Below are 22,686 nucleotides of genomic sequence, written 5' to 3'. Positions count from 1 at the left end.
TTCTCTCAGGTTATTTTCATCTTCCCTTAATTTTTTTCAGCTTGCAATACATATATCTATATATGTGCGGAGTATATTCCTTTGTTCCATTTTTAAACATTTTCCAATCCCAAATTTACTAAATTTTTCGGAACAATGTTGGATTCATAATAATTCGCAGTAACATGAACATCATTTGACTATTTTTTTTTTTAACTTTTTTACGTTGAATTTTATCAATATTTCACATGAGATGATATTGCGGCTTCAAAAGAATAATATTTTTTATGATCAAAACCTATATCATGTAAGCTAAAAAATTGAGTTCGATAGATTTATTTAAGCTTCGTAATCTATTGCCTTTCATGATTCACGTACAAAATGTTTCGGTGTCATGCTGTTGTAATATCATGAATGTTTAATATTTTAGGTTAATATATTCATGACCCACGCAACGCGTGTGCCTCGGTGGCTAGTGTTAATTAGTTTTGGTTTCCCCTTATGAATGTTTTCAAATTTTAAATTGGTAGATCAAGGTTTTAAATTTTGTCCAACTCTTTATTCTCTCATGTTATTTTCATCTTCCCTTAATTTTTTTCACTTTGCAATACATATATCTATATATGTGCGGAGTATATTCCTTTGTTCCATTTTTAAACATTTTCCAATCCAACATTTACTAAATTTTTCGGAACAAATGTTGGATTCATAATAAATCGCAGTAACATGAAAATCATTTGACTATTTGTTTACTTTTTTTATGTTGAAGTTTATCATTATTTCATTCGATTGATCAATCTATAAACCATATTACTAGGCCGTCGGGTTCAACGTACACTTCTTTGACGATCCCACCGACTATCATAAAAATAACTTCATCGTTCAGTTCTTCAATAGATCCATTATCATTGAGATTCTCACCCCCGTTTTCAATGGTTCACTCCCTTTCATTGCTAGTTCACCGTTCCCGTTTTCAACGGATCCCTTACTACTTTTTCGTGACAACCAATTCATATTCTTCAAACATATTTTCCTTTACTTTATCATTTCATAAAACATTCATAACTTTCCATATTCTTTTAAAAATTCCCAAAAAGATGCTTTATTTCATTCGTATGCGTCGAGATTGCTATTAATAGCAAATACATGCAAATACGTTATAACTTCTAAAAATAGCATATATCATGCATATACTTTAAAACTTCTAAAAATAACATTTTACATGATATGAAATTGTTTAAGGAAGTTGCAAACCGCCCTTAACTTTCCTCGAACCGACCGCTCACGATTCAACATTATACGTACCCGGACTACCTTAAACTTTGACTCAAGGAGACGAATCCATTTCAAAACTTTAAAAACACCTAAAAATATCCAGTAGCTTGCTGGAAATTCAACCTTAGGACCTAAATTTAAAAAACGACTCGATTCGCTTACCGGATGACTCGTTTACTACCGTTTTTGCTTTTTTGGTTAAACAAATGACCAAACTATCCTTCCGTCTCAAACCAACCCGATACCAGACCTTTATTGACATCCTAAGACTCAATATAAGTTGCTGGAAGTCCCCAAGCCCAATCCAAAGTTGAAAACATAGATTAAAAATTTAACCTAGGCTCAATTCGCCCTTTTTAGGTACGTTTGGGAAATTTACGACTTTGAACGGACCACGGCTCTAAACAACCACGAACCAGGCCCTAGAACCCTTCCTTAGATACTAAATAAGACCATGGTCAAGCCTTTTGAACAAATACCAGATGCTCAGGGCTCCAAACTCCCCACAACAGCAGCTCGCCGAATGGCTCTTCGCGTGCAGCCGAGGAACAAACGCTCAAACTGATGTGACTGCGTTTCACTCAAATTTTGGCTCAACCTAGACTCTCACGAGGACCTAAGGCACGTCCCTAGCCCCTGGACCAACCCTTAGCCCTAGGAACCCCCACGCTCCAAAACAAGCCAACACGCACACCCTATGGAGTCACGGCCGCTGTGATTCACCAGCTTGTCCAGGCCCTATCTAAACCCCACCAAGACCTACATAGGAACCTAAACAAACCCTCCCACATGGCTAAAGCATCATGCAGCCCCCTTACCAATGAAGCCCAAGCCGCGCCCTTCTCCCCTCTCGGCCTGAACGGCTTTGATGTGCAGGTTTGGACAGCCCCTTGAGGCTCTAGTTTTATCTTTTGTCCTTTAAATTCTCTTCCTAAACATCTAGACCAGCCCTTGGAACCCTCGGTTTGCATCCTTCCCTCAACATTTCAAAACGTTAGCAAGTTCTTGATTGAAACAAGAGATACACATGCATGAGATTAAAAAAATCACTTTTGTAATTTTTTCACACAAAATCAGCATACATGCAACAATATGGATTGAATGGTGCTTGAAAAAACGTTTGAAAACATGCTTTGATCCTTTATTCTTACAAGATACGAGAGACAGCGCGACAAGAGACGAAAGAGACTCAAATATTCTCCTTCCTTTGCTAAAGAATTAGGACACTCTAGAATCCTAGTGTGTGTGTGCGTGCGCTGAAGATGTGTGGGAGACCTGAGTTTCTTGAGGGTGGTAGGGTAGGGTTTTAATTAATTTAGTTATTAGTGGGCTTTAGTTTACATAAAGGGCAGTAATTAATTAATTAAGTCCTTGCTAATCTAGGCTCATTAAAGAATTTAATTAAATAATTTATTAGTCCACTAGCAATCTCAACAATAATAATAATAAAAAATATATTTGGTGTCACTAGTTTCTAGTATCGTACGTCCGAAACTCCTTATTCCCTAGCAAAAGTTCGTTACTGATTAAGTTCGCCCCTTACTATAAATAGATTTCCACTTTCCTATTTTGGACTTACTAAATATAGAGTTTCTATTTATAACTTTCTAAAAGTAGAAACTTTATCAAAATCGTCCCCGGTTCTCTTACCTTCTGCCGTGCATCGCGTATTCGACTACAAAAAGTTCACATTCATGACATTCGGTCAAATAATCATTAAATCATGCCAATACCTAAACATGCTTCTAGACCATTCATTCAGATAAATTTCAAATAAGTTTTCATGCATGCTTGTTGTTATTGTGTTCGGGATTTCGGGCATTACAGAAAACCTTGTTCTCGGTTGAAGTTTTGAAGACGATAATTGTTTTCTAAAATTTTTGATAAGAGATGATCAAAAGTTATAGAGCAAAAAAATTAAGAAGAAAAAATTATAGAAGATGAAGACATAATGTATTTAATATTAAGATGCCCACACAAATTGAATGTCTTCAATTTTTCTTCCAATTGTGTCGTTAAATATTTTATTTTTTATTATTATTTTTACAAAAATTAAAATAATAATTAATTTGATATATGTGTGTGTGTGTATTGTTGGCTTTTGAAGGAGACCCACACGGTAATGAGTTCATTTTATTAATATTATTAAAAATAAATAAATAGTTATTTAATATGTTATAAGTTATATGTATAATTCGGTATACCTATAACATTTGGTTAAATAATTTGTACACATTAAATAAAGTTCTAAAAGTTTTTGTATAATTTGTGTATAAAAATATTTATTCTGTTTTTGTATGTGTAATTTATTGTTTATGTATATACGTACAATATTAAGTGAAATAATATTAATACAATGAAATTAAAATCATAAACATTTTTTATGATTTTAATATGAGATTTCAGAAAATTAAACTTCACATTATGTTCATATTAAATTATACAAAAATTTTATATAATTTAATATAACATATTAAGTAAAAATGTGAATAAAATGTTATTTAATAAAAAGTTTTGGTTTATAAAGATTCACATAAATGTGAATAATTAAATTAAATAATAATTATAATGTGATGTAAGAAAAATGATATGAGGGAGTTTTTCATAGATCAGTTTAAACTACCTTAATTTGCCACTAGTCTTCATGATAAACGTTGCTCTGTCTAGGAGTTAGATATTTAAAGAGCATTAGACCTACTTATCTGTAAGTGCGATTGTTTCACGAAATAATTATTATATAAAGCATTAAATAAAGCCAAAATTTTGTTCAGTGAACAGTAAAATTTTAAATAATTAAGGAATAGCCACAACATTTTTAATTATGAAAAATTATGTATTAAGTAAATTTTGATCACATAATGAACATAAATTTTAATTAATTATATAAACATAATAAATTTCACCACACATGGATTTTGTTAGATTTATATAACTAATTAAGTCAAAATATCAAAGTTTTATTTTTCTTAATTTATTCGCTGGAATTAAGGGAAAATATATTTTGATAGTTATCGTAAAGTTCCAGAAAAATCTTTCTGAATTAAAATTTTATCCCATAGACAAATTTTATATCACTGGATTTTTAAAACATGATTTACATTGATAAAACATGATATTACCTCAAAATGTTTTTTTTAAAAAAAGAATATTATATTTTTACGCAATTATGCAACCTGCGAGTTTTTCTGATATGAAATGTGACAATCATGAACTGAAAGATGATAATTATAAAATATGGAAAGAAAGAATTATTCTTCAATTAGGGTGTATGGTTATTGATTATGCTATACAGAAAGACGAACTATCTGGTATTACTGAAAACATCATTCCAGATGATGTCGATCTTTATGAAAAATGGAGCGATATAATCGACTTTGCGTAATATTCATAAAGACATCTCTCCTGGCATGTTTGGTTCCGTCGATCATCATAATAATGTAAAAGAATTAATGAAGGCTATTGATGAACAATTTCAGTCTTCATATAAGGTACTTTTCAGCACCCTAATTGTGAAATTCTCTTCATTAATGCTCACCAGTGTGTGAAGTGTGCGAGAGCACATCATGAATATGCGGGATATAGCGGCTCGACTCAGGACACTTGAAATTGAAATGTTTGAAACTTTTTTCGTGCGCTACATTTTATGCACTCTTCCACAACAATATGGACCCTTCAAAATTTCCAACAACACACTTAAAGATAAGTGGTCAATAAACGAATTAATAACCATGTGTGTTCAAGAGGAAGAAATATTGTTAATGAAAACGAATGATAATGTATTTATGATTACACAAGGAAAGTATAAGAAGCAAGCCAAAGTCAAGGGAAAAGTGAAATTAATAATTTCACCCCAACTTGACATCAAGAAAGAAGTGTTTCTTCTGTAAAAGATAGGACACATGAAGAAGGACTAGAATAATTTAAGGATTGGTGTGAAAAGAAAGGTATTCCTATTTCATTTGTCGTATATGAATCTAATATGGTTGATATGATGTATAACACATGGTGGATTAATTCTGGTTCTACAATCCATGTTACAAATACGTTGCAGGGTATGCAAAGCCTAAGGAAACCTCAAGGAAATAAGTGAAACATCTATCCAGGAAACAAGACTTCTTCGCATGTGGAGGTTATGGGGACTTGCTGTCTTATATTGGATATTTATTTTATTTTAAAATCGAAAAAGACATTTTATGTTCCAAGTTTTTCTAGGAATTTAATTTCAGTTTCAAATCTGTACCCCTTGGTTATTCTTTACAGTTTTTGGATAAATCAATAAATTTATTTTAGAAATAAAATAATGTTGGAAATGATACAATGATTGATTGTCTTTTCTCTATTTTTTTTTCCAAAATAATAACATCACTATGTATGTTCAAAAAGGTATCAAAAGATGTGTTACAAATGAAGATTCCTCTATACTATGACATTCGAGATTGAGACACATCTCCATAAAGAGAATTAAAAGATTAGTAAACGATGGAGTGCTTAATACTTTAGATTTTACTAATTTTGAGACTTGTGTGGAATGCATAAAGAGAAAGCAGACCAATAAGTTTAACAAGTGTGCCAAGATGGTATAGAAATATTAGAAATCATACATTCAGATATTTTTTGTCCAGATATGGACATACAAAGTCCGAAATACTTCATTTTTTTCATTGATAATTACTCATGATACATGTATATCTACATTCTTTATAACAAAAACGAAGAACTTGAAGCCTTTAAGGTTTTCAAGGCTGAAGTAGTGAGCAATGTGATAAAAAAATTAAAATCGTGATAACTGATAGAGGTGGAGAATATTACGGTAGATACATTAAAAATGGACATGCACCTGGTCTGTAAGGTCCAAAATTAAGACGACGTAATCCAAATGCATGCAAATCTAGGGAAAATGAATAATAGCTAATTAATTGATTTTAATTTCTAAATTAATTATGTGTGATATGTTTACATGCAAGCCCTTGGTTATGAATTTTTGTTAAATAATTGTTTTTGATTATTTAAAATAAAGTTGATGCTTTTTATTATTTTTGAAAATAAGGAGATTTTGGGTGATTTTATACTTCGGGACGTAAATGTTGGAAACTTAATTCCGGTGTTTGACAAAAGATAAACCAACTAAACTAAGCAACTGAATCCAGCTAACTGATCGACGCAACTGAAATATAACTCCAAGCTGTTCTTTCAGCTGAACATCTCTTCAGTCATTCTCGTCAACTGACTCTTTACCAGCTGATCCCTCCGCTGTACACGTCATCAGTTGAAAACGACAACCGACAAATAGTACAACTACCTGCAACTAGTAGTGGAACGCCGCATTTCATAATGAGCAGTGTACGACTGTCAGAGTATATCGACGTGGAAATCAATGGTTAGAATATTCAAATATCCTTTAATGTTACCGTTTAGAGAGAAGCCTATAAATAATCGAAGATAGCAGCCGAAGACACAACGACTGATTTCAGCTATTACATTCTACTTGCTGTTACGCTGCTAAAATATCTACTCACATTCAGAAGCAAAAAGCTCACGTTTACTGGTTATATCAGTAGAATTCAAGGCTACATTCTCAAGCTTAAATAGCACTGTGTAATCTTTGATAAGTTTTTCTAAGTGGTGCTAAGATCAGTTACCATCTGTAAAAGTGTTATATACTAAGAGTTTCAGTTGTGGCAAAGTGATAAGTCCAAACTGAAGTGGGTCAGTATAGTATCTTGTGTTTGATCAAAGTCTTTTAGTGGATATCCTATCTTCGTGATAGAAGGGGTGACGTAGGAGTTATTCAAGTCTCTGAACATCCAGAAACAAATTGTGTTATCTTTACTTCAGTCGTTACTTTTCAGTTAGATACTCTATCTTTCAGTCAGTTTATTTTCCGCAACAGTTTCATTCAGTTTAATTGATTGTCATTGACCGACGTAATACCTAGTATCAGTTTGTAACAAAACTGAACTCAAATTGTCGAAGAATATTTAAAGTTGAGGAGTGTTTATTCAACCCCCCTTCTAAACACTCTTTATTCGTTTAACCGATCCTTTCAGTAAATTTTATCGGTATTCGATTTTCATAAAAAATACGAACATTTTGACAACCCGGCTAATAATTTCACGAAATTTCCTAAACGAAATAAATTTTAAAATCACTAATGGGCTTATTAGGACTAACTAACCATGTTAATAGGTCTAAGACACTATTAGAGTGGATTAAATATTTAAATTACAAACCCACACCATAATTCACATAATACATGTCCCTCACCCCCAACGATTAACAAGGACTCTTTTATCTCAACATCACACCGAACACACAAATACTTCAAGGAAAATCTTCGAAAATTTCAAGGAAAATTCACCCAAGGTTTTCTCGTCGCCGTTCTTCGCTTTGTCAACGGATATTCGTGCATTATACATGCAAAGGCATGCCATATTATTTCCTTCACTCATCAATCACACCCTAAATAAGTATTTGAAAATGTTTTGCTTGATAAACAAGTACAAGTTTGATTTATTTTCGTTTTATGCATCAACCTGGGTTTTAAAACTTGATTTTTGAACCAAAACATGATTTATATTTACATGAAGGGGCTTCCATGATTAGGAATTGTTTATGGGCTGTTTTCAAACAAGAATAGACTCCTACTATGCATGAGACATGCTGTACTCGAAGCTAGAGTAAGCTGGAACAAGATGGAACCGAAATATTTCATTTTGGGGTCAAGGTGATCGGTTGAGGGGAACCAAGGTGCATGGCTCGACTTGGATGCGACCAGGGCTGGGTTGGTCATGGTTGGGTCAGGGAAAAAGTCCTAGCCACGCTAGGACTCGAGCATAGTGGCTAGGAAGGAGTCCTAGAGAGCTAGGACTCTACCCGCGGCTGTTGAGGGTAGCTGGTGTGCGCATGGGTTTGTGGCTCGTCCACAGGGCTTAGGGCTGGGCTAGGCTAGGTCTCTATGGTCTTCAGAGGGTGCACAAGGATCTGGGTCTGGGGCTGGCTCTATGGTTTGGGTCCTAGAGAGAAAAACGTAGAGTCTCAATGCATGTTGGTTACTCGGTTGCATCGCTTGTTCGTGCAGGTTGCTTCACTGTGGGCCAGGGATGGGTCTTATGGTCCAGTGGGTTGATGAGGGTCCGAGGAGGTCTGGTCCGAAGAGGGCTCGGGCTGGCTCGAGCATGGCTCACGAAAAAACGTAAGTTAGCTCATAGGTTGCTTAGCATGGTTCGAACTACGGTTTTATGGGCTAAATTTTGAAACATGGTTCAACGGGGGGCCAAACCATGGTTCACGAGGGCAAAATAAATATTAAAAGTCTATTTTTTAAATTTGAGAATTTTATATTAAATGTTGATTTAATTCGAGATTAAAACACATTAATAAGTTATAATTAAATAATAATAAAAAAGCTCTCGATTTAAGCTAAATAAAAATACGAGAAAATTTATCTAAGCTTAAATAATTATTTGGAATGGACTAGAGTCAACGGAAGTAAGAAAAAGTCAAAATCGTGAAATTTTACGTAAAGAGGTAAAATGATCATTTTACACCTTGAAAATAGTAAACGTCAAGGCAGTGCTCTGAATGCTGTTTTATATGTTAATATGATTATTTTAAATGTTTATGGAATTTTATGATAAAACATTAACGTTAAAAGATAAGTTGCATGCTTGCTTTAAAAGAAAAATGATATTTATATGCATGGGTTTTGTAAAGTGATGAGAATATTAGATGTTGAAGGAAGTGAAGTAATTGTGACTAATACGAATATGATTATATGTGAACACATAAGGCCAATGCTCAGTTGATGTATGAGAGAGTCGCTGATATCCCTGTCACCCAGTACTGTGGTTACATGTAGATGGATTCATCGCCCCCAATACAAGTACGAAAGTCATAATTAACGATCTAAATTCAACGAAAATGGAATACAAATATGTATATAATGAATATGAATACGTTTATGATGATATGAGTATGAATATGTTTATGTTGATATGGAAATGTTTAAGTTTATGCATGATTATGAAAATGTTATTTTATGTAAAAGTATTTTCACTGTTGCATGTGATATGTATACATATTATTTGTTATCCAGAATATGGTTTGCTGAGTCTTTAGACTCACTATGTGTGATTGATGCAGGTGAATATGATAATAGAGGTCTTGATGGTTGATCTGATTGGACTGAAGGTCCACATAACCTGAGGACCAACGCTAGTAGTTTTCCGCACTTATGTCTATGATTTAGGATATTAAGTTTATGTTAAAGATATTTTTACGATTTTGATTATGCTTTTGAGTTGTTTTTGAGAGGTTGTTAGTTTTAGCAATATTGCTAAGTTAGGAGTTGAAAACGGTTGACGATTTTATGTTCTTAAACTATTTCCTTTGATTTCAAATATAGGTGATTTTTTTATTTTTAAAATGGTGAAACTTATATTTTAGAGTGTATATATATATATATATATATATATATATATATATATATATATATATATTTCAATTGGGCCGAAACTATTAGGGTAAAAAAAATTCTAGTACTTTTTAAGAAAACCAGTAGTGGACGTTTTAGTTGGTATCATGGCAATGTTCGTGTAAAAGGTTGTGCCACCATCAGTGCCGGGAAGTTCAGTCATCAAGCCCCAATTTGTAAGTTTATATGATTTTTGTAATGTTACCTACATGATCACATGTATAATATGTTTACGTCACATGTTTAGTAGCTTTTTAAGAGTATATGTTTATATGCTTAAATTGCTCAAAATGGATTAGAATATGTTACATGATTAGGAAACTTAGATTTAAATGCATGTTGGTTACGTTAGAATTTTGAAAACGTTCAGATATAATGCCTCCTAGACGCGCACCTATTGCTGATGGGCAAGCCAAGAATGTTGAGGATTGTCATGTTAATGCACCCCCGCCTCCTAATGGGGATGCTGCTACGCATGCATTGGAGAGAATGACACGTTTTTTGAGCAGTTTCAGCAAGCTCCTAGGCCATAACACGATGTTTATGATCAGTTCCGCAGGCTAGCGCCAAAGGAATTTTCTGGCACCACCGACCCCTTTGCTGCTCAGGCTTGGATTCATGCGCTCGAGGTGCACTTTCGCTACTTCAATATGGGAGATGCTGACCGTGTAAGGTGTGCCACTTGCATGTTTAGGAATGATGCTTCTTTATGGTGGGAAGGAGCTGAGCATGGTATTGACACCACTAATCTTACGTTGACTCGATTCAAGGAGATATTCTATGAGAAGTATTTTATTGCTGATGTTCGAGGGCGATTGAAGAGGGAATTTATACTCTCCATCGGGGAGATACTTCTGTGACTGAGTTTGTGAGGAAGTTTCATAAGGGGTTGTCACTTTGTACCCCTTATTGCTAGGACGATGCAGAGAAGATGAGACACTTTCTAGATGGTCTACGAACTGCTATACGTCGTGACGTGATGATGATGCGCCCCTTAGATTATGTTGTTGCCACTGCCTATGCATTACAAGCCGAGCAAGCTTTGAAAGAGATTTATCTTGACCTGCAGCGCAAAAGACAACAACACCAACAGAAGAATCAGCAGAATAAGAAGACATACACGGGGCCTCCTACACCTCAAGAGCAGCAAAAGCCCCAAGGTCAAGTCAATAAGCAAGGACCACCAAAGCCACCACTCCCAGGAGCACCAAAGCATGCAAAGAGGCAACCATGCAAGGAGTGCAATCGCTTACACTACGAAAAGTGCATGTGGGGATCTTTTGGATGCTTCATATGCAAGGAGGAGGGGAATAAGGCTACTGATTGTCCGAAGAAGAATGCACCTAATGTGGTCAGAGCTTATGTCATGCATGTGGAGGAAGCCCAGGAGGAGCCAGACACGACTCTTATCACCGGTAACCTAGTTATTTAACTTTTTTACATTTGCCTTTATTGCATGAAATGTTAGATTGGTTATTGGAATTGAATTGGATCAAGATAACCTTGTGGAAATTAGGTTGCATTCTCTACTATAGTTGGAATTAAGGAATGATTTTAGAAACCATAGAAATTGGTACTGTTTTTGTGCCTTAATTTATGAAAAGGATATAATAATTCCAAATAAAAGTTCTATGGCCAAAAATTGAGAGAAATCATAACCAAGGGCTTGATTAGGGAGTTTCAAATTTTTTGAGGGACTATTGTGTAATTAACAAAAATTTTGGGGCAAAAATGTAAATTTTCGAAAATATAAGTACCTAAATTCAATTAACCGAAATCTAGGGGCTAAATTGTTATTTTCGAAAGTTTAAGGACCAAAATGAAATTTTCAAAAATTCTAGGGACCGAAATGCGATTTACGATAATATGAGGACCAAAAGTGTAATTTTCGAAATCTAAGGGACCAAATCGTAAATTCCAAAAATTTTAAGGGTAAATTTGCAATTTTCGAAAAAATTTTGGGGACTACAATGCAAATTTCGAAGAATTGAAGGGTCAAATTGTAATTAATCAGGAATTATAAGGGGGAAATTAATGGTACAATTCCTTAAGCTTCAACACGAATAATCTAAAACTTTTTCGCCGCAGGGAGGATATTAATTCTAGGTATAGCTACCTATGCAATGCTAGATTCAGGAGCTACACACTCTTTCACATCCGAGACTTTCGTTAAGCGACTGAATATTACATATGAGGATATGAGATTAGGTTTCAAGGTTTCTATTCCGTCCGATGACCAAATGATCACGTCTACTATTGTGAAGAATCTGGAGCTTCGTTTATTTAAAGATGTGGTTCGGGCAGATCTTATCGTACTCCCTATGCCTGAATTTGACATCATACTCGGTATGGATTGGTTATCAGCAAATGGAGCTTCGATAGATTTTCGTCAGAGATCAGTGTCTATTCGAATGCCTAGTGGGAAATCCTTTTCTTTGAGGCGGCGGGGAACAAGCAAATTCCGCACATTATCTCTTGTCTATGTACGAGGAAACCTATGAGACGAGGATGCCAAACTTTTCTAGCATGTGTCACTACCGCACATGCTCCTATCAGTCAGAAGTTAGAGGATGTTGATATTGTCAGAGACATTCTTAGTATCTTTCCTGAGGACGTTTCTGGCATTCTACTTGACTGTGAGGTGGAATTTTATATTGAGTTAATACCGGTCACTATACCTATTCTAAAGCACTTTATCGTCTAGCACCCGCTGAAATGAAAGAATTAAAAGATCAAATCCAATAATTTCTAGACAAGGGTTTTATTCGCCCTAGTTACTCTCCGTGGTGCGCACCGATATTATTGTGAAGAAGAAGGATGGTAGTATGTGACTCTGTATTGATTATCGAGAGCTGAATATAGTTACTATCAAGAATAAGTATCCTCTGCCAAGAATTGATGATTTATTTGATCAATTGCAAGGAGCATCGATATTCTCAAAGATTGATCTTCGTTCTGGATACCATCAGTTGAAAGTGAAAGAGTCTGATGTTCACAAGACAGCGTTTCGGACTAGATATGGGCACTACCAGTTTATGGTCATGCCATTTGGGTTTACCAATGCGCCAGTGATATTCAAGGATCTCACGAATTGTGTATTTCAGCCGTATCTAGATTAATTCGTCATAGTCTTCATTGATGATATTTTGATCTATTCGAAGAATAAAGAGGAGCATAGTCGTCATTTGAGGACAGCACTGCAATTACTTACAGATAGGAATTTGTTTGAAAATTCATCAAGTGTGAGTTTTGGCTGGATAGAGTGGCATTCTTAGGCCACATCATTTCTAGATATGGAGATGAGGTTCATCCAAGTAAAGTAGAGGCAGTGAAGAAATGGCCAGTACCGAAGAGTGTAACCGAGACTCGTAGTTTCTTTGGACTAGCTAGCTATTACCGAAAGTTTATTCAGGGATTCTCATCTATTGTGGTACCTATGACCGCCTTGACAAAGAAGAATGCAAAGTTTGTATGGGATCTGAATTCCAAGACAGTTTTGACAAATAGAAGCAAGCTTTGATTTCAATGCCAGTGTTATCTATGCCATCGGGGCAAGGAGAGTATCTTCTTTATACCGACGCTTCTAAACTTGGTTTGGGCGCAATTATGATGCAAAATGACTGAGTTATAGCCTATGTATCAAGACAGTTGAAAGTTCACAAGAAGAACTACCCACTCATGATCTTGAGCCAGCAGCGGTAGTTTTTGCATTGAAGATTTAGCGACATTACTTGTATGGGGAAAAGTGCAAGATTTTCATCGGCCATAAAAGTTTGAAATACATCTTTACCCAAAAATAGTTGTATATGAGACATCAAAGATGGCTTCAGTTGGTGAAAGATTACGGCTGTGATATTAGCTACCATCAGGGAAAAGCTAATATAGTGGCAGACGCATTGAGTCGAAAAGACGCAGTTATTACCCATTTATCTCTTCAAAGACCACTGTAATCCGAGATGAAGCGGTTTGAGCTTACAGTATATGCTAGGGGCGAGGCCCCTAATCTTGCCACCTTGACAGTACAGTCGACTTTGAGAGAGAGAATCCACGAGGGACAGTCCACTGATGAGCAATTGCAAAAGTGTAGAATTAGAGATGAAGCCAAGGGCCGAAAGTTGTATTCTGAGGTAGATGGTATAGTTTGCTATCGAGATTGTTTATGGGTTCCTAGTGACGACTCTTTGCGGGAGCTCACTATGAAGGAGGCTCATGAAATGCCATACTCCATTCATCCTGGAAGCATGAAGATGTACAAAGATCTTCAGTTATTATATTGATGGTCGGACATGAAGCGTGATATCCTGCGTTTTGTGATCGAGTGTTTGACATGTCAACAAGTAAAAGCAGATCATCAAAGGCCAGTGGGGAAGCTTAAGCCATTTCCTATTTCCGAGTGTAAATGAGAAAATATTACTATGGACTTTGTCGTGGCATTGCCGAGGACTATCCAGGAGTTTAACGCTATTTGGGTGATAGTAGATCGTCTTACGAAATCAGGGCATTTTCAACCTATCAAAACGACATTCACCATGATACAGTATGTTGATCTATATATTCGAGAGATAGTTCGTCTGCATGGGATTCCTGTATCTATTGTATCTGATAGAGAACCGAGATTTACGTCATCTTTCTGGAAGAGTCTCTCTAATGTCTACTCGTTTTTAAACGTGTTTTTAAAAGTGTGGAAATATATATTTTTTAAAATCTCGCAATTACAAAATAACATTTAAAATGATCATATTTATTTGGCAATAAAAATATCGCTGTTTAAAATAGCCAACCTCAAACGAGTAAAAATTGTAATATCCTTAACCTATATAATATGTTTAACTCCTTTCAATCCCATAAATAAATATGCGGAAAACCGTGCGGTCCTCAGGTTATGTCACTGCACCAGGGCTGCCTACTCAGAGTTCAGCACCTCCTATCTCCTGCACAAAATGCTCACCTACATCACACACACCAAGTGAGTCTAAAAACTCAACATACCTGTACAAGTAATAAAAAGTACATATACGTAGCACACAACAGTGAAAAATAGCATAATCAACATACATTTCATGTCTGCAGTAAAAATCATATATGTAAATGTGTCATGTCAAAACATGGTAATAATCATAGTATGTATCATCGTATCAGCATATATACGTGTTAATTTTCTGAATTTGAATTCCGTTCATTAGTTGTGACATTCGTATCATCATGTCAGTCGATGGATCCATCTACGTGTAACCGTGGTACCCGACGACGAGGATCATCAGTGACAGTATTACCCGCCCACTGAGTCCCGGCCTTACGTGTCATCGTGTTAGCCACAACCAAATCACTTTCTTCAAAAACGTGTCATCATATTCATCACTTAAATAAAGCATGCATATACATAATTTTTTATTTAAACCAAGCATGCACCGTGTTTATCATAATTGCATAAAAATCATAAAAATGATGCATAAACATTTAAAATATCATGATTTTGAACTCAGGGCGCTGCCATGACAAAAATCTCACCCCGGGTGCAAAATGACAATTTTGTTCTTGGAAAAGCCGAAAATTATCGTTTCACCCTTGGACCTCTAAAATTGACCCAAAACTTACCGAACTCCTTAAGATGTCCCAAAACATTTTTAAAAGCATTCCTACACGTAAACTCGAGCCCATTTTACCACTTAACCCATTCGTTTTAAAACTTGGACCAGGGTCCCGGTTTTAACCTGAATCGCCTCGAAACTCAACCAAATTTTTCCCAACTTTTTACCATATCTTACAAAAACCTAAACGTCGTAAAACAATGTAACCAAGCCCCTAAACCCATGGCTGAAACTTCCAGGAAATAACAAACTCTCCGCCCTCTCCTAAATCACCACTTTGTGCACTCCATTTCCCAAACTCACGCCATCAGCTTAACCCCGATGCACCAGCCCTGAACCAACCTTCCATGGCCCTAGACTAGACCTAAGGACCTATCTTAACCACAAAATCAGCCCCATGCAGCCTACATGAGTCACAAGCGCTAAAACTCCAACCATACACCACCCGAACTCCATCCTTCAAAGCTTGCAGCCGGCCCTTCGATGGCTCCAGTGGTGGTTGGCCCCTTCCAGGACCAAGACCAAGACCCACCAGGATCTGGTCTTGGCCTTGGTTTAGTCCTCACACCACTCATTCCACCCCAAGCCCGACCGGAGACCCAAACAACCACAACCGAGCCACACCCTCTCGATCTCTCCCCCTACAACAAGGCTGATCAGTTTTCACTCCTAGACTCCATCATGACAGCACCATCAGCCTCTTAACAGCCCTAAGACGAATCCTTGCACCTCAATTCAGCAAACGTGAGCACAAAATAAAAGAAATGCATTGTAAGAAACAAAACCAAAAATCCTTCCTGCTCCATGAAGGATCGAAAATTTCCTACACGAAGTGCACACTTAAAAACAATATATAACATGTGTGATGCAAGAATAATGGTGTAGAGCGTGCCTTGATGATTTGAAGAACAAGAACGATGCGAGGGAATACGGGAGAAGTTTTCTTTGCAAGTTTAATTGAAAATCGAGATCTTCAGCTGGTGTTCTTTGAAACCGAGGGCAAGGATATCTAAATGTGGGTGTCAGATCCCAATAAGGTTAAAAGTAGGCCCATTAAATCCAAACGCACTCCCGAAAGATATTTCGTGTTGGATAGTTTTTTTTTTGCAAATATTAGCCGAACCCTCAAAAAGTCCCCCGATTTGATAAAATTCACGTACCGTTAAAAAAAATCCTGCGAGTAAAAATACACAATAAAATCCTATTTTTAAAAAATAAACTTAAAAACACCTCAAATAAATTAATAAAATTTTATCATGTTATAAAATAATTTTCTTTAAAATTTTCCGGTCTCCGTTACTCGTTCGAGCGTGAAATGCAACTTAAAATCTTTCATGCATGAACCTTTAAAATTTCTGTTACGCCTTAAACGCATACAAATCTCGAGGATGAGATTAATGTTTTTAATGCTGTAACATATCCCAAAGTTTTTGTTTTGATGATACCAAAACTTGGCTTAAAAATGCACTAATGTTTTATATTGAGGCATGCAGGAAATTAAGATCAAGGTTACGTTCGGAAGCTCCGAAATTTGGTTCGGACGTTCCGCAATTGTGCCAATCAGAAGCAAAATAGAAGCTGTTCGGAAGCTGCGAGGAGCAAGTTCGGACGTTCCGAAGAATGGATCGGACGTTCCGAACACAAGCAATCAAATCGCTTCAATCCGGAGACAATTTGATCTGACTGTTGATTGAGTAGATTTCGGACGCTACGATGGACATGATCGGAAGCTACGAAGTGTTGAAGATTTCAAATCTCCGGAACGCGGGAATGTTCGGACGATACGAACTGGAGTTCGGACCTTCCGAAGTTGTTCATACACTGTCTGAAAGAATTGTTCGGAAGAAACGAAGTTTGATCGGTCCCTCCGAAGCATATGTTCGGACCCTACGAAGTCAAGAACGGAAGATCCGAAGTCATTCCAGAAATTACGCAAATTGATCGGAAGTTCCGAAGCATAAACAGAAGATCCGAACCTTGGCGTCCAAGACTACTATAAATAGGCCTTTGAGGATGCATTCTCAATTATCCCACTCCATTCTCTCTTGTCTCTTACAAAGCTTTCTACTATCTCTTGTGTGCGTTGATTAAAAGAGTTGTAATATCAAAAGAGTTGTAGAAAAAGAGTGAAAGTAATACTCTCGAGTGGGTTGTAAAGTTCGTGGCTATCCTTGGAGCCCTCAAGGCCAAGTAGACGCATCGAGGCGTGGTTGTAAAAGCTAGCTTGGAGCTCCTAAAGCCAAGTCGTTATAGTGATACCTCGATCCTCATCGAGAAGGGGAGACGTAGACGATTCTTCGTCGAACTTCCATAAACATCTCTATCCCTCTTTACTTTACGCATTTACTTTATTGCATTTAAATTACGCATTTATTTTACGCGCTTACTTTACGCATTCATTTATCGTACTTATTTGTGATTGTCCCTCAAGTCTTCCGCTTGCAATTTTTGCAAACTCGTTTTAAAAACGCTAAAGGGCCTTAAAGAACCTATTCACCCCCCCCCCCCCCCCCCCCCCCTTAGGTTCTTCAAGTTGTTTCAGAGCCAAGTTTTTCAAAATCTTTTAAAAATGGCCAATCTAGCAAGCGAGTATGCCCAAGGACAATCCACAAATCGTCCCCCTCTTTTCAATGGTACTAATTACGGATATTGGAAGAATAGAATATCTCTATACATCCAATCCGTCGATTACGACCTTTGGAAAATAACGGTGAAAGGTCCCTATATCCCCATGAAAACGGTGGATGATAAGGAAATTCCTAAGGGAATGGATGACCTCACCAAGGACGATATGTGGCGCCCCAAACATCGCCACGTAATCATACAACATGTGACGTCATATGCATAAAAATTTTCTTTTCGACGACGTCATAATATAATGCATATACGACAAAATAGTGCAATCACCACACTATCTACGTCAATGCAGCAGAAACAGTATAATAAATACACACATACAACTCAAGTAAGACAATATGCTATACTGTCTCTATCTACTATCAACTACAGGACTGTTTGACTAGACACACCTAGTCCTTCACCACTATCATGTCTCACGCATAGTCCTGTAACCTGTCCAACAGAAACAGCCCCAAAGGGTGAGCATATACAACAATCATCATCGTAATACATAACAGTTATATTAACAACATAAAATATAACTGAAATCATAATAGAAATGCCCCCTTTGCCGTTTCTGGACAATCAGCCAACAACAATCTCGACAACATCACAATGCAACAACATCGACGATACGTCGCACCCCAACACCGGCGACAGCAATATCGTCGAACGAACAACAACATCGACGATACGTCGCACCCCAACACCGGCGACAGCAATATCGTCGAACGAATAACATCAACGATACGTCGCACCCCAACTCCGGCGACAGCAATATCGTTGAACGAACAACATCAACGTGACAACATCAACGAGAAGTCTCCCAACAACGATAGTCAACAATATCAACAATAATAAACAACAACAAATATAATATCAAATCACCCAATTCCGGTGATTTATCATCGTTCAACGCAATAGTATTCATCAATACTAAACAATAACAACATATGCTCGTACGTCAACACGTACCTGATAATCGAGTGTATATATATAATCTGGCTATTTCTTTGATCCTGAGGCTTGTGTTGTATCTAAATAATTCAACAACAATTATCAGATCATTGTCACCGTATCAACATAATCATAACAGCCTCAATATATCACATCAAATAGCCCAGCAACAATTTATTCAACAAAATATAAAACTCGATTATAAATTATTATCGCTCAACATTTTAATATTCTGGTGTATTTAATTCACAATACTACTATCAAATACACCATAATTAATTAACTTCAAATAATAGGCTATTTTACAACATCCGTAAAATTATGAAAACTTTATATCAACGTGTAGCCTATACTTCGTAGACTCCGAATATATAATCAGAATTAATAATAACTGACAAACAACTCTCCAATCTCAGCCCAACGATTAAAAATCTCTAATTAAAATAAATTAGAAATAATTCAAAATAACACCACTATAATCTTCTCTACTTCGTTAAAATCATACACTAGTCAACAATCTTCAATTTCAGTATGACTTAACAATTTATCGGATTTATTCCAGAAATCGACGAATTTCAAACATCACCAAAACTATAAAATTTATACCTCAAATCGAAGACCTCGTATCAACGATCCCAGAACTGAAGTCGGTTCGTCGATTGGATAAACCGATAAGTCACAAAATCAAAAAGAAAATTTAAAACTGTATATTCTTTTCCTCTCTCCTCTCGGCTCTCTGAACAATTGTCTTCTGCCAAAATTGAATGAAACTCACGTGAGTTTCAGATTTATCATCTTTTTTTTAATATTATATTATATTATATTAATAAAATAATATTTATTATATTAATAAAATAATATAATATAATATAATATAATATAATATATAATATTTAACATTTTAACACTGGTATATCTCTTTGGACCAGCCAAACAATCAAATTTTTCAAAACTCAAAACATGAAACTTCTATATCTTTGAGTTTTCTACGTTATAGCGAAATTTCAAATCATTTGGACTTCATATGACCAACATATGTCATATTTTATTCTTTATAAATCGTTAATTATTTCGTAATCTCATATTACTAAATCAACAACTTGTGATATTACTTCAGGCATTACATTTCTACCTCCCTTAAATGAATTTCGACCCTGAAATTAATCAACAGCAGTAATAACATGTATAAATAAAAGATACGTCATACCATCAGAATAAGTAGGGGTAGAGTTCTCTCATATGCCGCTCTGTTTCCCAAGTGGCCTCTTCGACACCTCTATGCTCCCACTGAACCTTCACCATCGGTATAAGCTTACTACGAAGCTTCAGTTCAGATCGATCCAAAATACAAACTGGTCTCTCAACATAAGACACATCAGGATCTCACTGAACATCCGAAATATCCAACACATGTGAAGGATCCGGCTCGTACTTCCGAAACATCGACACATGAAACACATCATGAATACCAGATAAAGATGGAGGTAGAGCCAATCGATAAGCCAAAGTACCTATCCGCTGCAATATCTCATACGGACCAACATACCTCGGTGCCCACTTTCCTTTCATGCCGAATCGCACTGTGCCACGAAAAGGTGAAACTTTCAAAAATACTCGATCGCCCTGTTGAAACTCTAAAGGTCTCCGTCTTTTATTAGCATAGGCGGCCTGTCTATCTTGAGCTGCTTTCAATCGTTGTTGTATCAACTTTACTTTCTGTTCCATCTCATGAATCATATCAGGACCTGTGACTGCAGCTCGATCAACATCATCCCAGTATAACGGAGATCTGCAACGTCTCCCATACAATGCCTCAAATGGAGCCATCTGAATACTACTCTGATAACTATTGTTATACGCAAACTCTACCAATGGAATAGATGACTGCCAAGCAGATTTAAAATCCATAACATAAGCACGCAACATATCCTCAAGCGTCTGAATCGTACGCTCAGTCTGACCATCTGTCTGAGGATGATAAGTTGTACTCAATCTCAACTCTGTCCCCATCGCAGTCTGCAATCCTTCCCAAAAATGAGAAGTAAATCGAGGATCTCTATCAGAAATAATAGACACTGGAATCCCATGCAATCGTACAATCTCTCGTATATACAACTGTGCCATCGTCAAGTACGTACTACTCATGCTATAGGGTATAAAATGTGCAACTTTCGTCAATCGATCAACAATCACCCAAATAGCATCAATAGTTCCAGTACTTCTTGGCAAATGAGTAACAAAATCCATCGATATGTGCTCCCATTTCCAAGTCGGTACTTCTAAACTCCTCAACTCACCTCCTGGCCTTCTCCTCTCAGCTTTGATCTGTTGACAATTGAGACATCGACGTACAAAATCAATTACATCACGTTTCATTCCCTTCCACCAAAACTGAGAACGTAGATCCTTATACATCTTCTTGCCACCAGGGTGGATAGAATATCGACTACAATGTGCACACCGCAACAGGCCCTGGCGCAACTCAGATATATCAGGAACTACCCATCTATCATTCATCCTCAAACTGCCATCATCAGCGACTCTAAAACGAGTATCTTGTTTCTGAGAAACTAACTCCTTCCATTGCTGAACTCTCTCGTCTGTCATCTGTGCATCACGAATACAACCATATATGTCAGGTTCAGCTAATAAGGTAGATACCTGGATAGGAGTCGTCGAGATATCAAAATCATATCCCAAGGAACAACAAGACATCATCATAGATGATAAACGACTGACATCCTCTGCAGTACAACTCACTTTACGGCTCAATGCATCAGCTGTAAGATTGGCTCGACCAGGATGATATTCAATCTCACAATCATAATCTTTCAGCAAATCTAGCCATCGTCTCTGTCTCATATTCAACTCTGTCTGTGTAAACAGAAATCTCAAGCTCTTATGATCAGTATAAATCATAAACGAGGTACCATATAAAAAGTGTCGCCATATCTTCAAGGCAAAGATAATGGCTGCCAACTCCAAGTCATGCACAGGGTACCTTGTTTCGTGTGGTTTCAACTGTCTCGAGGCATATGCCACAACATGTCGATCCTGCATCAAAACACATCCCAAACCATGTAATGATGCATCAGTATAAACAACAAACCTCTCGTTTTCTGTAGGAATTGATAACACCGGTGCAGTCGTCAGTCGGTGCTTCAACTCCTGAAAACTCCTCTCACATGCTTCAGACCACTGAAATCGCACACCTTTCTGGGTCAACTGTGTCAAAGGTCTAGCAATCTTTGAAAATCCCTCGATAAATCGACGATAATAACCTGCTAAACCCAAGAAACTACGAATCTCTGGTACAGATGTAGGTGCAGACCACTGTAACACGGCTTCGACCTTCGTTGGATCAACAGAAATCCCATCTCTCGATATAACATGACCCAAGAAGACCACTCGATCCAACCAGAACTCACACTTACTGAGTTTGGCATACAACTGTCTATCTCGCAACACCTGTAACACTGAACGCAAGTGCCCTGCATGCTCAGCCTCACTCCTGGAATATATCAATATATCATCAATAAACACAATAACAAATCGATCAAGATAAGGCTGAAATACCCTATTCATCAAACTCATGAACACAGCTGGAGCATTCGTCAACCCAAACGGCATAACTAAAAACTCGTAATGCCCATATCTGGTCCTGAATGCTGTCTTCTGAATATCCTCCTCTCTAACTCGTATCTGATGATATCCTGACCTCAAATCAATCTTCGAATATACCGATGTTCCCTGTAACTGATCAAACAAATCATTAATACGAGGGAGGGGATATTT

This window comes from Primulina eburnea, chromosome 15 (assembly GCF_022965805.1).
Source record: "Primulina eburnea isolate SZY01 chromosome 15, ASM2296580v1, whole genome shotgun sequence".
Lineage (NCBI taxonomy): Eukaryota > Viridiplantae > Streptophyta > Magnoliopsida > Lamiales > Gesneriaceae > Primulina > Primulina eburnea.
Note: the sequence above shows the minus strand (reverse complement) of the source record.